This window comes from Aythya fuligula, chromosome 25, assembly GCF_009819795.1.
Source record: "Aythya fuligula isolate bAytFul2 chromosome 25, bAytFul2.pri, whole genome shotgun sequence".
Lineage (NCBI taxonomy): Eukaryota > Metazoa > Chordata > Aves > Anseriformes > Anatidae > Aythya > Aythya fuligula.
Genome location: NC_045583.1, coordinates 2,492,085 through 2,506,881, shown reverse-complemented (window position 1 = coordinate 2,506,881; position 14,797 = coordinate 2,492,085). Strand labels below are relative to the sequence as shown.

General features: G+C 46.4%; 1 protein-coding gene across 1 annotated transcript in view; it reads right to left on the bottom strand.

The window, feature by feature from the left end:
- Positions 1 to 14,797, bottom strand: part of LGR6 (leucine rich repeat containing G protein-coupled receptor 6) — a 125,462-nt gene that overhangs the window by 43,813 nt on the left and 66,852 nt on the right. The window lies entirely within an intron of this gene.

Below are 14,797 nucleotides of genomic sequence, written 5' to 3'. Positions count from 1 at the left end.
TTTAGTGGCCATTTTAAACAAAACAGCTGGGCTGAATCCTTTTGTATGACCCCACCAGATGGACACTGGCTGGCTGTGGCTTGCAACACTTAAGCACGAACATCCCAGCTCATCCCCTGGGGCCAGGCTTGCTGTGGCCCCGTAGCGCAAGTGCCCTGCCACAGCCCCATGTGGAGTGCCCTGCAGCCTGCTAAGCCCCACAGCCACAGGGTCTGCTGGAAAGCCAAGCAGCATGGGCCAAATCCCATGCCAGAGGGAAAGGATTTGCCTGAAGAATGTGATGTACGTGGCAGCCGTGCTCGGGATCCTGCGTTAGGTCTGAACAGCCAGCGCTACCTGTAAAACCGTGGGTGCAGGAAGCACTGAGAGCAAGTCAGACCGTATGTCATGGCACAGGAATTAAGCATGTGCTCTCTGTGTTGCACATGTTCAGGCCTTTCTTTCTCCTTGATTTGCCAATTGCCTTTTTTTTTTTTTTTTTTTTTTAATCATCGTGGAATCCTTAGGGCAATTGAAAAGCAGAGATTTAATTTGGTTAGAAACTTTAATTTTTAAAACTGGTATTTTGTTCCAAAACAGAATGAGAAGCCAAAAATATATTAAGCTTATTATATAAAACATAGTTTTAGTAATCGTCTCTCTTAAAGATCTCTTCTTTTAATGATGGTGAGCAGGGTATATGGTGTTATCTGTAGATTTTTAAAATCAAAATAAAAGAGGAAAACCTTTCAAATTTGGATGAGGTACCAGGAACCAATTATAGCAAGGAGAAAGAAAAATTTTGATTTCCATCCATGGCTAACAGAGACTATTTTGTTTACTCAATCTATCTAAAAGAAGGATCTCTGAATTCAAATTTGCAAAGAGAAAGCACTTTGCCTCTTATCACAGCACAAGAGAAGACAGTTAACAGAGCTGTCACGGCCCAGCCCTTAAATCAATGATCATCCATAAGAAGAAAGTAGTATATAAATTAGTATTTTAGCTATCAAAAGTAATATTTTTGACAAAAGTTGAACGCTGGAGCAGAGCCCCAGACTCGTGTTGCCCCCATCTCCACCAGACACTTGTTCAAAGAGCACACATCACATCTCAGAGTTCACAAACTATTTAACTACGCCCATTTTGACACACGAATGATTTTCTCCGAATTGCAATGCGCTTGTGTTGCTGCAAAGCAACGTATTCTATTTTCTGGTGCAAGGCTGTTCGGCTGAAAGGTTTTCACTCAGCTTTACTGATTTTGGAGGGTGAGCTGAGGATGACGAGAACATGTCACAACCAAAACTCAGTACAGTTACCACAGCGCTTGCATCTTTGCTCAGAAAGCTTACACAATACAGTGTATATCTTTATCTTGAAAGGATGGGCATGTTGCAAATTCTGCCTCAATTTACCTCCTATCACCCAGGCTGCAGTCAGCTCAGAGCACAGTGTTATTCGTCTTCCTGTGAAGATATATTCAAAGAATAAAGAGCCAGAAAACAAACCCTGCAGCAGCTCAGGGCAAGATTAAAGAGCCTATTTGAAAATTTTCATCAAAATGTTTTGGGACAAACAAGAACTTTTTGACCAAAATTAAAACTTGTGTGGGAAATGTTAATCTTTGCTTAATTTTTCCATTCCTTCTTCAGCATAAGAATTCTGTTACTTTTTTGGCATCATAATTTGTTTTTCGGAAAAAAAAAAAAAAAAAAAAAAAGAAGGGAGAAGTACTGCTTACTTTTCACAGAGACATTCTTTCATCCAAATCCCTATATGTTTACTGAAAATTGTTTTAAAGTGAATGCTCTGTTTCAAGTTTAATTAATTAAAGAACAGACAATGAAAATATCCACTGAGAATAGTTATCATTTCTCAAAACCAAATTCAGCTCTCAGAAACGGAGATGCTAAAACAGAGCCAAGGGCTGGTACAACACCAGGCTGAGCTGTCCACGAGGATGGTTCGTGGCAAGGGAGCAGGGTGCTCCCAGCACTATTTAGCTTTCTGTCCTGCTTTGGTCGGGAGCTCCTGGGTGAAGCCACAGGCACGAGCCACAAGAGTTTGGCTTCAGTGTGATGGTGCCCCAGGTGTCAGAGGAACTGTTAGTGCAGCCAGATTTGCTCACAGCTATTTAGCACATGCTCAGGAGGGGCACTTCCTTACATGCATGGTCCTGTAGGTATCAGAGGAGTGCCAGTGAGGTAGGATGGGTCCTTGGTGGATTTTCTGAGGGACTCACTGGCACTCAAAGGCATGGAGGTCCCTACCTTTGTTAATCCCCGTGGTTAGGATGGGGCAATAACTGAGATTCATCTAATAAGATTGTAAATGCTCCTGCACAGGGACCGGCTTCGAACAAGCCGGAGCTCCAAGCATGCTGCAGCCAGCCTCTGCTCCATGTCTCGTTCCCTCCTGTCAAGGAGAGGTTGCTTCTGAAGACTGAAATGAGCCCCAGGTCTTTTGTCTCTTCACCTCTGCCCTGGTGGCAGCGTGGCATGTGGTGAGGAGTGTGGCTGCTGCCCAGAGAGCCGCGTGCCCGGGGAGCCGTGCTGGTGAGCTCCAGCCATGTAATTGCTGCCTTAATCTGCTCCAGAGTGTGAAAACCAGCCCCCAGCCAGATTCCTCAGTGGGGTGAAAGGGAGACCTTTAATGAGCTGGATGAGGGCCTCAGAAACAACGGCTTGTTTGGCCCATAGCACAGCAAACTGCACCTATCTGGAGCTACTGAAGTTAAAATTAGGAACAGGGAAGTGTCCAGCTAAAGGCATTTCACCCCTGGCTGGATGGGCAGAGGATTTATCTGCCTTTGCAGCACCAACAAGGGAACAAGAACTAAGTGATGGCTGTGTTCCTGGTACCAAAAGGTCTCTGGATTGTTTAATTGCTCCTCAGGGAGCTGCTGGCTGTTTCTGGAATAGAGGTGCATTCTTTCTAATAAAAGCTGTGCATGTGGGGATTGCTAATTGCTATGGCTTTCAGACAGCTCTCCACTCTCTTCTGGAAGGAGAAAAGCTGAAGTTCTTGGCACAGAGTTGTTAGTAATTATATCAATTATACTAAACAAAAACCAACCCAACAGTTCTCTCCTTTCTTCAGTGTGTGACTCTGGCTCTGTAAGTGTTTTCTGTTATGATTTATACCTAAGATAATTGGGCCGATTAGTGGGTAAATGGGACAGCGCAGGCTGGGGCTGGCTCCTCACCTTCCATGGAGATGTTTTAATCTTTATTTCACCAAATCACTCAGTTGGTTTTCCTCACAAGCATTAACCCATTTGTTGCTAACAAAAGAAGATGTCTCTCTTGCGGAGCTGCTGGATGGCTTGGAAGTGGGACTTGAAGTGGTGCCTGCTGTCAAGCAGTGCTGTAGGTCTGGAGAGTGGATGAGACACACAGTGCTCTCCAGATGTCTGCATGGACAATATTTCCAACCGACTTCACAGGCTGAACTGAGAATCAAGGCACTACAGAGCAGTATCCTGATCATTGCAGGCAAAGAGCTGATTTTAAGTAGGACATTCAAGAACGCTGGCACATCAACAGCTGCTAGAAAGCCTTGGCTTCTGGCTTCAGATCTGCATCTACTACTGGTAGTCACGGGACATTAATATGACTTCAACATGACACCTAGCCAAAACAAAAAATGTCGTAAAAGTGCCCAAATTTTACTCATTTTTTTTTTTTTTTTTTGTTTTAAGGACTAATGGGGTAGGGAGAGAGGGATCTGTTTGGGAAAAAAGACCCTTAGCTCTAGGTCTAAGGTTTTACCTATGTGATCTTTGTTCCCTGAGCAGCTGCTCCCATCTGTGAGAGGAGCAGCTCAGCACCAACCTCTGAGCCCCATCAGCTGGTGCCTTTGCTGCAGCTGTAGCCAGTGGCAGTTTTGGGGATCCAAAGGAACCTGTTTGGGGTGGGAAAAGGGATCTTTTTCCTCATGCAGGACACTGTCAGATGTTGGAGTGCAGGGTATAGAGCCCGACAAAGTGCAGGATCATAGCTGACTCTGGTTTATGTGGGCTCTGAAGAGCCACTTTTTTGCTTTGAAGATTGTCTGTGTCGGATAAAATCTGTGTGCCTTCTTACCAAGAACAATCCAGAGATGATGCTGGGAACAAAAACATTCATAGAAGGAACCAAGCAGGTAGGAAAGCCCTTTTCTAATCACAAAAGGGCGATAATGGGATATTCCTCCTTCCTAGTGTGCAAAAGAGAAGCTAAAGCAATCAGTGCAGCCATTCCAGGAGGTCCAGGTGGTAGTGGGGCTGTGTGCAGTTGCCAATGCAGCAAGCATGTCATAAGGTTTGTATTAATTCTGACAGGTCGAGCTATAATCTGAGATCTTTGTTTTCCTGTGCCACAGACCCAGCAGTTTCCAAGAACTGCCTTGTTTCAAGAACTGCTTCCAGATCACTTCAGAGGATGTACAAGTGCGTTTCCGAGACCTCTGCAAGCACATGCATCCTGCTGTTTGTAACAAGACTGGCAGAAGCGTGCAGCAGTGGATAACCAGAAACACACTGTTCCCTAGCAGATGTAGTGCAAAACTCAGACTGTGACTGGCAGAAGCAATTTTGCCCCAGTCTTTCCAGCTCCTTCTGGCTGTGGAGCATTTAGAGGGAGAGCTGCTGCCTGGAAGGCAATAAACGTGCACAATGCCATGCTGTCAGGGAACATCCTGACTTTTAATGCTGTTCTTCCTTCCTTGCACATGGTAGAGCTGATAATAGCAGGCTGTCTGGATGCCTTAAACAGACCACGCACAGCAACTGGTCTGCAGTGTAGACTCTGTGATGTTCCCCTACAGCTCACAGCCAGGTCACAAGGGGACACTGGGTCCTCAGGTGCCCATCCATCCTCCCTGCATTTTTGCCACATATTGGGCTATTATTTCCCTTGATAAATTTGGAGAGAATATGCCACTGAAGATCAAAGGCAGCACTGGGGGTACAGGGCAGGGCCATTCTCCATTCAAACCAGGGAACAACTGTGCATCTTCATTGTCTGTCAGCAGCAGAATATTCGGCATAAAGAAAGGAGGGTCTGGACAGAGCTGCATCCTTCGAAGGAGTGAGGACAGACCTAGCAGCGTGGTTACCCACTGCTCCCAGAGACAGCCCCTTCCTCGGGGAGCGAGGTGCTTTCTGTCTTCCCTGGCCCCAGCGTGCATGTGTGTCTGCTGAACAGAGCTGATCTCACCAGAAATGCCTAATTGGTGCCTTCAGGCAATCATGTCTCTCTTCCTGTCTGAGTTTATCTTGAAAGGCTCGATTGAGTTACCTCCTATCCAATAATAGGATCTAAGTTCCTTGTAGTAACATAAGAAGGAGATGATGTCACTGCAGCTAGAGTTCTCTGATAACTTAGTAATGACTGGGGCCAACACCTCTGCTCCTTTCTCAGGCAAAACTCCCAGACACACTGAGTCAGTACCTGGCTTCTGAGCGCCCAGGGAACTTGTGGTGCAAGGCATTGAGGGCACAACGAGGAAGGATGGCTCCAGCTTGCTCAGAGCCACTCCACACCAGCCTGACTCCCTCCTCGTGGCTCCCCCAGAAGCCAGCTCTATGTGTGGGGCTCGTCCTGCCACGCACAGTGCCCAGTGTGGCCTGGACACGCAGAGGCACGAGGCTCTGGGTCTCAGGTAACCTCAGGCAGGGAGAAAGGGCTCCTTCCATCGGCCGGTACCAAATGGGTGAGAGAAAGGCAGCCAGGGACTGCACTGCAAGACTGGAAGGTGGCAAACTGGGTTTCATCTGCTCTGCCCCTCGTGTCCTTGTGGTCGTATGGTGCTGCAGACACAGCAGGAGAAGGACACATTGCTGAATGTGGAGAGCATTGCTTTGCAGGCCTGCTCCAACATGTGGGCTCCCTGCCCCTGCCACGGGAGAGCTCAGCCCTCAAACAAGACTTGCAAGAGTTCCCAGCTCCCTTTCCAGACCAAAAAGTCTTGTGAAAGCCATCGCAGGCAATGAACGAAGGTTCCGGATGCAAACACGTCCGCAGTCCGTTGGCTGGGGAACAGGACCAGGTGGAAAAGTCTGCAGGGCTCTGTTTGAACTGCAATGAGTCTTCACTCCTGACTTAATGGGACACGTCCCTCTGGGAAGCCCTCCATGAGGGATGCTCAGGAAATGAAATCAGAGCAATACCTAGACTCCACACAACGTGCCTCTGGTACAGACAAGAGGGCTTTGTTATCTCCAGTTGCAGACACCTCCAAAACCCCTCAGGTCAGAACCGTGTGGGAAGGATTGCCAAAATCCCTGTGCAACTACAGAAACTGCTGACAGGCGGGCAGCTGCCATGCTGACTCCCTGAGCAGCACTCTCCCTGGGAGCCTGGCATTGCCCCCTGTGCCCAGAGAGAAAGAAAGTGCAGAACAAGGTGCAGAAAGCAGGCAGAGACTAAGGAGAGTGGCTCAAGGCCCACAGAGCAGTTTGGGTCCTGCATTTTTGGGGGGAAACACGGAGTTTGTCAAGCACAGGAGCTAGGAGCAATTGCTGGGGACAGAAGGAGCGGGACCCACTGCTCTTTGGGGTGAGGGGTTCTGAACAAGTCCCTGGCACCCGAGATCCCCTGGGCCAAGCAAGCTCATTCCTTGTGCTAAGTAAGCACCCAAAGGATGCTCCGTGACCCTCCAATGCATCCAACTTTGTTTTAGAAGTGAAATAACCCTCAGCTGTTTAGCTCATGGACTATACAGGGAAAAAGCACTGGCCTTTGCTGACAACCTTGAGCCTTGACGGTCATGCATGCAGTGCACAGCTTCTCACTGAACACGTGTGACCCACGGCTGGCCAGATGATGCCCTGGAAATGAATGTAAAACTGCTCTCATTTCACCAAGGCTGAGGCCCTCCTGGGCATGCCCCCTCTGTAAGTTACCAGGCTGTTTTAGAGGCATAGCAGCCATGGCTCCATGGGAGAGTCCCCTAGCCCCTCTCCAGTTGAGCCCCTCTCCAGGGGCACTATGTATGACTGTTAGGAGACATTGCTTGGACTGTCTACAGCCTGGGCTAGAAAGGCCCTCTCAGACCCCTACACTGAGCTCCCTCTGCCAAAGATACCACGTCTGATAGAGCCTGTCACACACGGAGCGGGCTCCAGCTGCTCCTAAAATGTTGTTTATGTGCTTCACAGCACTTGGCTAAAAATTAACTTGGTGTTTATCCTACCAGCACAGCTAGCAGTTCTTAAGCCTTACTTTAAAAGGTGAGACAGGTCTGTATAGCAACTTGTCACCTCTGAGCCTCACTGACCATGCCAGACAGCAGACTACGGGCTATTGCTGTGTCTTATGGAGGACTATATGCTGCATAGGTGGGTGCCAGTTTAAATATTTTGTTCATTTCTTATTTGCCTTGCTGTCTGCAGTTTACCTGAAGCTCCTCTGTGGTTCATCAGGAGTGCTTACACATTCAATGTATGGAACATCTGCAGCCCATCTTCCTCTTGCACTGACACATCTACTGTGTGTAACATCTGGGACACATCTTCCCTGCTGTGTGGCTGTATCTACTGTATGGAACATCTGGGACCCATTGTCCATCTTCTCTATTGAGTTGTCACTGGGGAAATGCAGCATGCCCTGGATACTTATGTGTATAAGTGAGTGAGTTAAGGTTCATGGGTATCCATAATAAAGGTCAATGGAAAACACATTGGAACTTACTGTATGAGTCATATGCAAGAGCGTGTGTGTGTGCAGATTGTGCACACACACACAAAAATAATAATCACAGCTCATATCCACAATGTTCTAGACGCTGGGAGGGCAGTTGAGGTAGCATTCACCTTTTTCTGAAAGCTGTTACAGTCCGAGATAGGAACTGACAGGGCATATGAGAGAGATATAAAGACAGAATTAATTTTCTGTGTGTGTCAGAGTCTCTTCTGAGGGATATTTGCTTGTTGAAAGGTGGGCACTGCTGTCATTGCCCTGTGAGCAAAGAAAGGCAGGAGCAGTATGGACGAGGAAGGGACCACCACTTTTAGCCTGGTGTAACTGATCTCTTGAATATTTATCCAGATGGGTCTCCTGGTTGCCACACTAGATTGCTAGCAGTCATGCATATAGAAATGTTTGGACGTGACTACCGTTGATATAACCTCTGCCAAGCCACGAGAGAAGTACAGCCAAGCCACCCAAGCTGTAGTGTGACCTCTTTGCTTGGGAGCACAGCGGGTGAGTCCCAGGGGTGCTGGCACACGACAAGGGTGTCACTCATCACTGCCCCCTTCCAAGAAGCGCCAACCACAAGCTCAATGAGTGGTAAAATTAGAAAGTGAAGTCTCAAGAGAAGATTTGACTCAGAGGATTGTGAGGAAAATTAAAAGCTGACCATGACGGCCCAACTCAAGATCAATGGGAGCGGAAGAGCTTGCTCTCAACACATTTCAGGAAAGAATCTCAAATGCTGTAAAGGGATGAAACTGCTGCTTTTTACACACTGCATACACAGGTACCCAACAAAGTCATGGGTAGAGTTTCTATGTCTGCCGATGCCATTCTTGGGACCAGGTAGAAATTTATGCAGACACTTTATTTTTCTGTATCATTTACCAGCTCTATCACAGAATAAAAAAAAACAGGAGTTACTGACATTCGCAAAAATTTCAGCTGTTAGCCTGATCGACACTTTACATGCTTTTCTTCCTGGGAGGTGAGTGCAGGGACGCTTCACAGCATGGACACTCATAAGCATGGGGAATTTGGACATTTCCTTTACAAGAACTTCACAACATCTCATTACTCAAAGCCAGAATTTAAAGGAAAAGGGACAAGTGGAGGTGGGGTTTTATTGCCTTACCACTAAAGAGGGCTGTTCCTGGAGGATGATAGGTTCAACAGCTCGTGTGTGGTCTCTAAATCTTCCTCTCAAAAAAAGTTACTCAGGTCATTGTAGCAGGATAACCACTCTGTGTTTCATGCTCTTTTTATTTCTAAACAGGAAAGGCTCTACTCTGACCAGCTGAGCTCCTCTCACTAACAGGAGGAAAGCACATCTGTGATGTACCCAATACCCATGTCAGAAGCCTTTCTAATTTCTGATTTGCTTCCAAAACTGTGGTTGCAAATTCAAATCCCTCCAGGTCTGGAGTGCAGAAAATTTCCCCTCTGGTTCATGGGTAAGCTGCTCCTTATATTCATATTGCTGGACAAGATGACATGCTCTGACAGCTTTCTCTGGGGGCTCCACAAAGGTGTTCTGGGTCATGTGCACAGCGTCATGGGGGATGAGAGATGCTCAGCTCTGGTTTGGTACCCATGTTCTGATTGTGTGTTACCTTGGGAATTTGTTTTAGCCAGATGGAAGTGTGTGCAGGGGTGGGGAGAGGAGTGTTTTTTGCTTTCCAGGAGTAGGAAAAACACATCTCACCCGATGTTATTCATGTAAAAGTCAAAACCAGTTATAGGGTCTCTCTGTAGCCAATAGAGAAAATCTTATTCCTCCAGAGAGTGATTCAGCCACCAGACAGGGCTCTGAGATAACAGGGATGATTCACCCTCTGGAGATGCTGATCATTTTCCACTGATGACTAGCTGAGATGACTAATATCAAGATGGCTAAAGTCAGAGGAGACAAATCCACCTGATGAGCCTGAGGGAGATGTGGGCACAGCAGAGGCTTACCTGAAGGGAAAGATGGTTGCACAGCAAAGCTATAGAGGATGACTCAGAAGAATTTGATTTCTTTCCTGGCAGTGCTCAGGATCTCCCACCATGAGGGAAGGATCCAGCACTCTAGTCATAGCACCAGCACGAAGACATCAGCCTCCTGTTCCCAGCCACCTGGCTTCCCAGCTACAGACCTGACCCCGGCTGCTCTATTGGAATGCCAAATTCCGGCACGGCTGATCACACTGCTCTTCTTTGGTGGCTGGAAGAGCGAGGCAGTGAAGCTGCTTGTTGGGTCCTACCAAGAACACAGTGATCAAGCCACAGTTTTGGTCCCTATAAGAGAATGTGATGCACTTTCTGCCAAGTGGATTTGCCAACGGCTTTTGAAAATGTAGTATTGCTCATTTCTGCAGTAAAAATGCTAGCACTCATGAAATGTTCTGGGGGACACTCCAAGAACAACTTGTCTTGGGGAGACAAGCTGAACAGCAGAGAAAACTGCTAGAATAAGCAATAAGGTCCAGACAAGCACTTTGTTCTTAGTCTGGGATACTCCTGAACCCAGGCCAGGGATTTGGATCTGGCCAGCGTAAGCAGAGGAACAATTCCAAAGTCTGAATCTTGAGCTTAATTTCTATTTTAATACAGCTTTTTGTCCTCACACCTGATCTAATATTGCCAAGCTATCGATCGCAGTCCTGGTGACACTCACAGTTCTGCAGTGGCAGCTGAGACACATCACAGTGGTTGAAGGGGAGAAAAGAGATAGAGAGCAGCAGGTTAGATGGCAGCCTAAGTTACATGGACCAGAAAAATCATGTCTGCTCAAAGTCCATGATAAAAAGCAGTGACTCATCTGAATTTAGCTTAAAAAAAAAGTAAAAAAAAAAAAGTCTGGGGACAAAACCTCCACTGACTTAGCTGTGTTTCTCTCCAAAACCAGCTGCTGAGAAGAGGTACCTCAGGCCAAGAGGAATTTCAGAGATGGGGCAAGTTCTTCATTGCTCTTCCTTGACCTTTTTTCACTGTGCTCCAGAAAGACCCTGTAGCCAGTAAATCATGTCACAGGACTGAGGTGGTCTTGCCACAAGATAATTTCTACGCCAACAGATTGTAAGTCACTGCTAAGTTATGTTGACTTTATAGATTTCTGCTTTTTCCATAGCTTTTATCCTCTAAACACCCAGTGGAAACAACACCTTTCTTAAACCTTATTGTATCACACATGATTTATAGAGAAGATTATTGCTGTTAACAGCGAACTGTTAAATATCAAATAGATCAAAGATGTGAAATGAGGAATGAATTGACTGAGCTCTTCAGGCCATGCTTATTCCAAAGCCTTTTTTTTTTTTTTTTTTTTTTTTTTATTCCCTCTGTCATAAGAATTTATATGCTTGTGAGAATCTGATCAGGTGGGAAGAGTTTTCCTCCTTTGTCTACATCAAAGTCCATATGTTCGCAAATTGCTATAAGTCATTCTTTGCATTTTAATCTCTAGCCGTATGTATAAAAATAATGACCTGCCTTGAGGGACAGGGGATGAAATGCTCTTTATTGCATTTCCTTAAAAATCCAAAACATTTCTGCTAAAGATATCAAGTTGGAAAGCTAATAGGTTGGAAGAACTGGAATATCTTAGTTAGAGGTAAAATTTAGAATAGAATAGAATAGAATAGAATAGAATAGAATAGAATAGAATAGAATAGAATAGAATAGAATAGAATAGAATAGTTCAGTTGGAAGGGATCTATGAAGCTCATCAAGCCCAACTGCCTGGCCAATTCACAGCTAACCAGAAGTTAAAGTATGTCACTGAGGGCATTATCCAAATACCTCTTGGACACTGACGGGCCTGGCACATCAACCACCTTTCTATGAAGCCAGTTCCAGTGTTTGGCCACCCTCATGGTAAAGAAAATAACTTGTGCACTAAAGTGAGAGTGAGGACAGGATCCCAGGGAATGAGACCTACTGGACCACTGACCACTACATGTGCAGGCTTTTAGGTGACCAAGATATTCTGGCCTGAAAGGAATGTCTCTTGCTTAGCTGCAGTTGCTTCCCTGACAGGCTGGACACAGGAGGAGTCACTAAGACACAGAGGAGAGATACAAACACTGTCAGCTGCTTTCCTGTTTGTTTCTGGGTACCTTTGCTTTAGCCAACATTCTGACAAGTCCCACAGCAGGACAGTCAATCCTTTTTGTATACAGGGCCAGCTGAAGCCAGTGTTTCCCAGCATTATGGTGCATCTTGCTAGGGAGACACAAGAAAACGCAAAGTGCATTGCGTAAAGGAGTCAAGAACAGGCTGACCTCTTGCTGCAGGAAATTTCTGTTTCACTGCTCATGAAGGGAAGTGCTGCTGCTGCTGCTGTGTGTGAGAGGGAATATCTCAGGGCAGGGAGCACAACTGAGAGACAGAAGAGATTGATGAAGGAGGTAAAGGTAATGTGTCTGAAGATGCCTGGGAGCTACCTTTCAAATCTCATGTGCCACATTTGGTTTCTGTGCTTGCAAATGCAAAGATGAAGCTGGACATGGGCTTTGTGTGCTAGAGGGTGCCAGGGCAGAGAAATCCCACACCAGGTGGGTCCAAGGCTCTGCCTGTCACCGATCACCTAGCCCACTTTCTTGGACTGTATGGCAAGTGAATCATGTATTTAACAGGGAAACAAAAATCCCATTCTTTGGAAACACAGGGAACCAAGACAACAGACTTCCTTTTGTCTCTTATCCCAAATCTTAGTATTGATGGACTATGATATACGTGCTTTCTCTCCTCTGAGCAGGGTTACTAGCTCAGATATTTCTGGACAAATCCCTGCATGTACAGGTTAGGGGATGGGCTAAAGCCTTGGTAAACTCCCTGATCCACATGCCATGCTCCAAGTAGTGAGGATTTAATGAGGATATTAATTTTGATACACAAAATTAGTAGAATACACTGCTGCGAGTGATCCATTCCAAAGTGAGATGTCTGCATCCAGGAGGTGATTTTCTCCCCCAGGGCATCTATTTCACTCTATTGACCAAAGGATGCTGCTAAGATACAAGGAGTTGAACTCAGCTGGAGCCCCCCACACTGCCAATGTCCCCCTGGGAGTTAGATGACTTCACATGTGTTAGTGTCTCTGTGCCAGCTATGTCCAGGTTCCCTGGGGTCTCTGTGAGGTGATATGCAGCCCCAGGTTGCTGTGGGAGGAGAAAGAAGCTCCCACAGGCCAGGAGATAAATGACTGGGTGCCTTTTTTAGCAGGGAGGAATGTGACTGAATGCTTTCTGTCTATGCTGCTCTCTGACTGCATCAGCAAACCTGCCCTGGTCCTAGGGATGCCCAAAGTCAACACCCCTCAGCTGAACCAGACACACACTAAGCACCTTCCCAAAGTGCTGATCTGCCAGAAGCTACAGAAAGAGCCAGCTATTCTCATCACTTTCCATGAGTATTTGAAAAAGAAAAATCAAGAGTTTATCTTGATCTCTTAATCCACCAGGTTTCTTTTCTCTTTGCTTTCTCTACCTCTGCAAGCCTGGTAATTATAATTTACAGCACCTGCTCACTTTGAAATACCTTGGACTCCTTTTGCCTGGCAGAGGAACAGACACAGTGCCCATCTGCTTTAGGTAAGTGCTCACAAACCACAAAGTCGTTAATTAGACTGACACACGACTCTTCCAGAATACACATGGTATGTTGTTACTGCACCTATAAACCACCGGTAACCAGATACCCTGCCAGGGGATCACAATTGGATCAGAGCATGACGTAAGGTCTTGGCATCCCTTGCAGGGCTCAGAGCATTGCCATCAGGTGTGCGTGTTCTTTCTAATCCTCCCCACTGGGCTTCCCAACATGCTTCCCAGATAAAGCAAGCCTCCTTAACACTCAGTAGGAGGCTCGGTCTCCAAAACTTTGTATTGTCTTATTTTGAAATCCAAATTCCTCTTTGTATTCATCCAGTCATCCCCGCCAAGGTCTCCTTCCTGACAGCTCAGGCTCCAGGCGGTGATGCCTCCACATCCTGTAGCTGACAGGGAGCAGGGCAGGCCTGATTCGGGCCCCACAGGCATGGCTGCAGCTTCAGAGGGCCTGTGGGGAGGGGTGTTTGTGAGGGCAGGTGTGTCTGACGGGGATGGGAGCACTTGGGTGGGTTTGACACTTGCTTCCTCAGACTGGCTGGCATCCACGTGGTAGAGTGAATCACGAACACCTCTGGTCAGGCAATGCTGAGCCTCTGCAGTGGGTGCCTCCTTCTGGAGGAGGAGTGGCGCAGACCACATGCAGCCCCTGATGAATGGTGATGCACAGTAAGTAAAGCTGGCAAAAAGATCTTGGTTAGCACAGGAACTGATGGGAAATGGGTACTACAAATGCTGTTGTCACAGAGTTGTGTTCAATGGTCTGAAACCTCACCTGATTTATTGGCCTTTGCCAGTTTGTGTGTGTGGGTGGAAGCCCTGTTAATATATTTTAAATATCACTTGCCCAAACTCAAGCCTGCAACTTCCTTGGGTTAGAAAATATACGCAGGGAAGAAACAGGACATCCACTTAGAGAGTATCCAACAAGGGAACTTCCTGACCCCCTCATCTAAGGACCTTCCATTTCACCTAAGCTTGCCTGAATCTAATGTCATTTTTTGGCATACTGTCTGTCCTGTGAAGGACTGGAATTTAAGTAACTTAGGCTTTCTGAGAGCCAGTGTGTTGCATCTAGGCTAGTAAAAATGAGTGCTGTTCTTTCTGGCTCTCCCATTGCTGGCTCCTGCATCCCAATGTGTGTTGCATCCAAATGCAAGACAGCTGTTGCATTTGGAGATAACTGGGGTTTATTGATCATTATTTTTCACTTTCCAATTTCAGAGGCTCCATTGAGGCTTTAGGGCTTTGCTACATTTCTGCTCTAACCTGGCATTGTGCAGGCAGTAAATACCAGCCTCTCCCTGTCCCACGGTGGCTAAAATGTCTCACTCTGTCTTGCTTGTTCAGCTACCTCATCCCTTGAATTTCCTTGTAAATCCTACTGGTAGAGCTAATCTCAAAACAATTGTTCTCAGCTTCCACTTAGTTTGGCTGCTTCTGCTGTAGGCCTGAGAAAAGACTTTTCATATTCAGAAGTCTGTCTTTTTTTTTCTTATGTCAGCTTGTCCATAAGAGATACATACTTTCCCTTCAAATCCTGCCTGA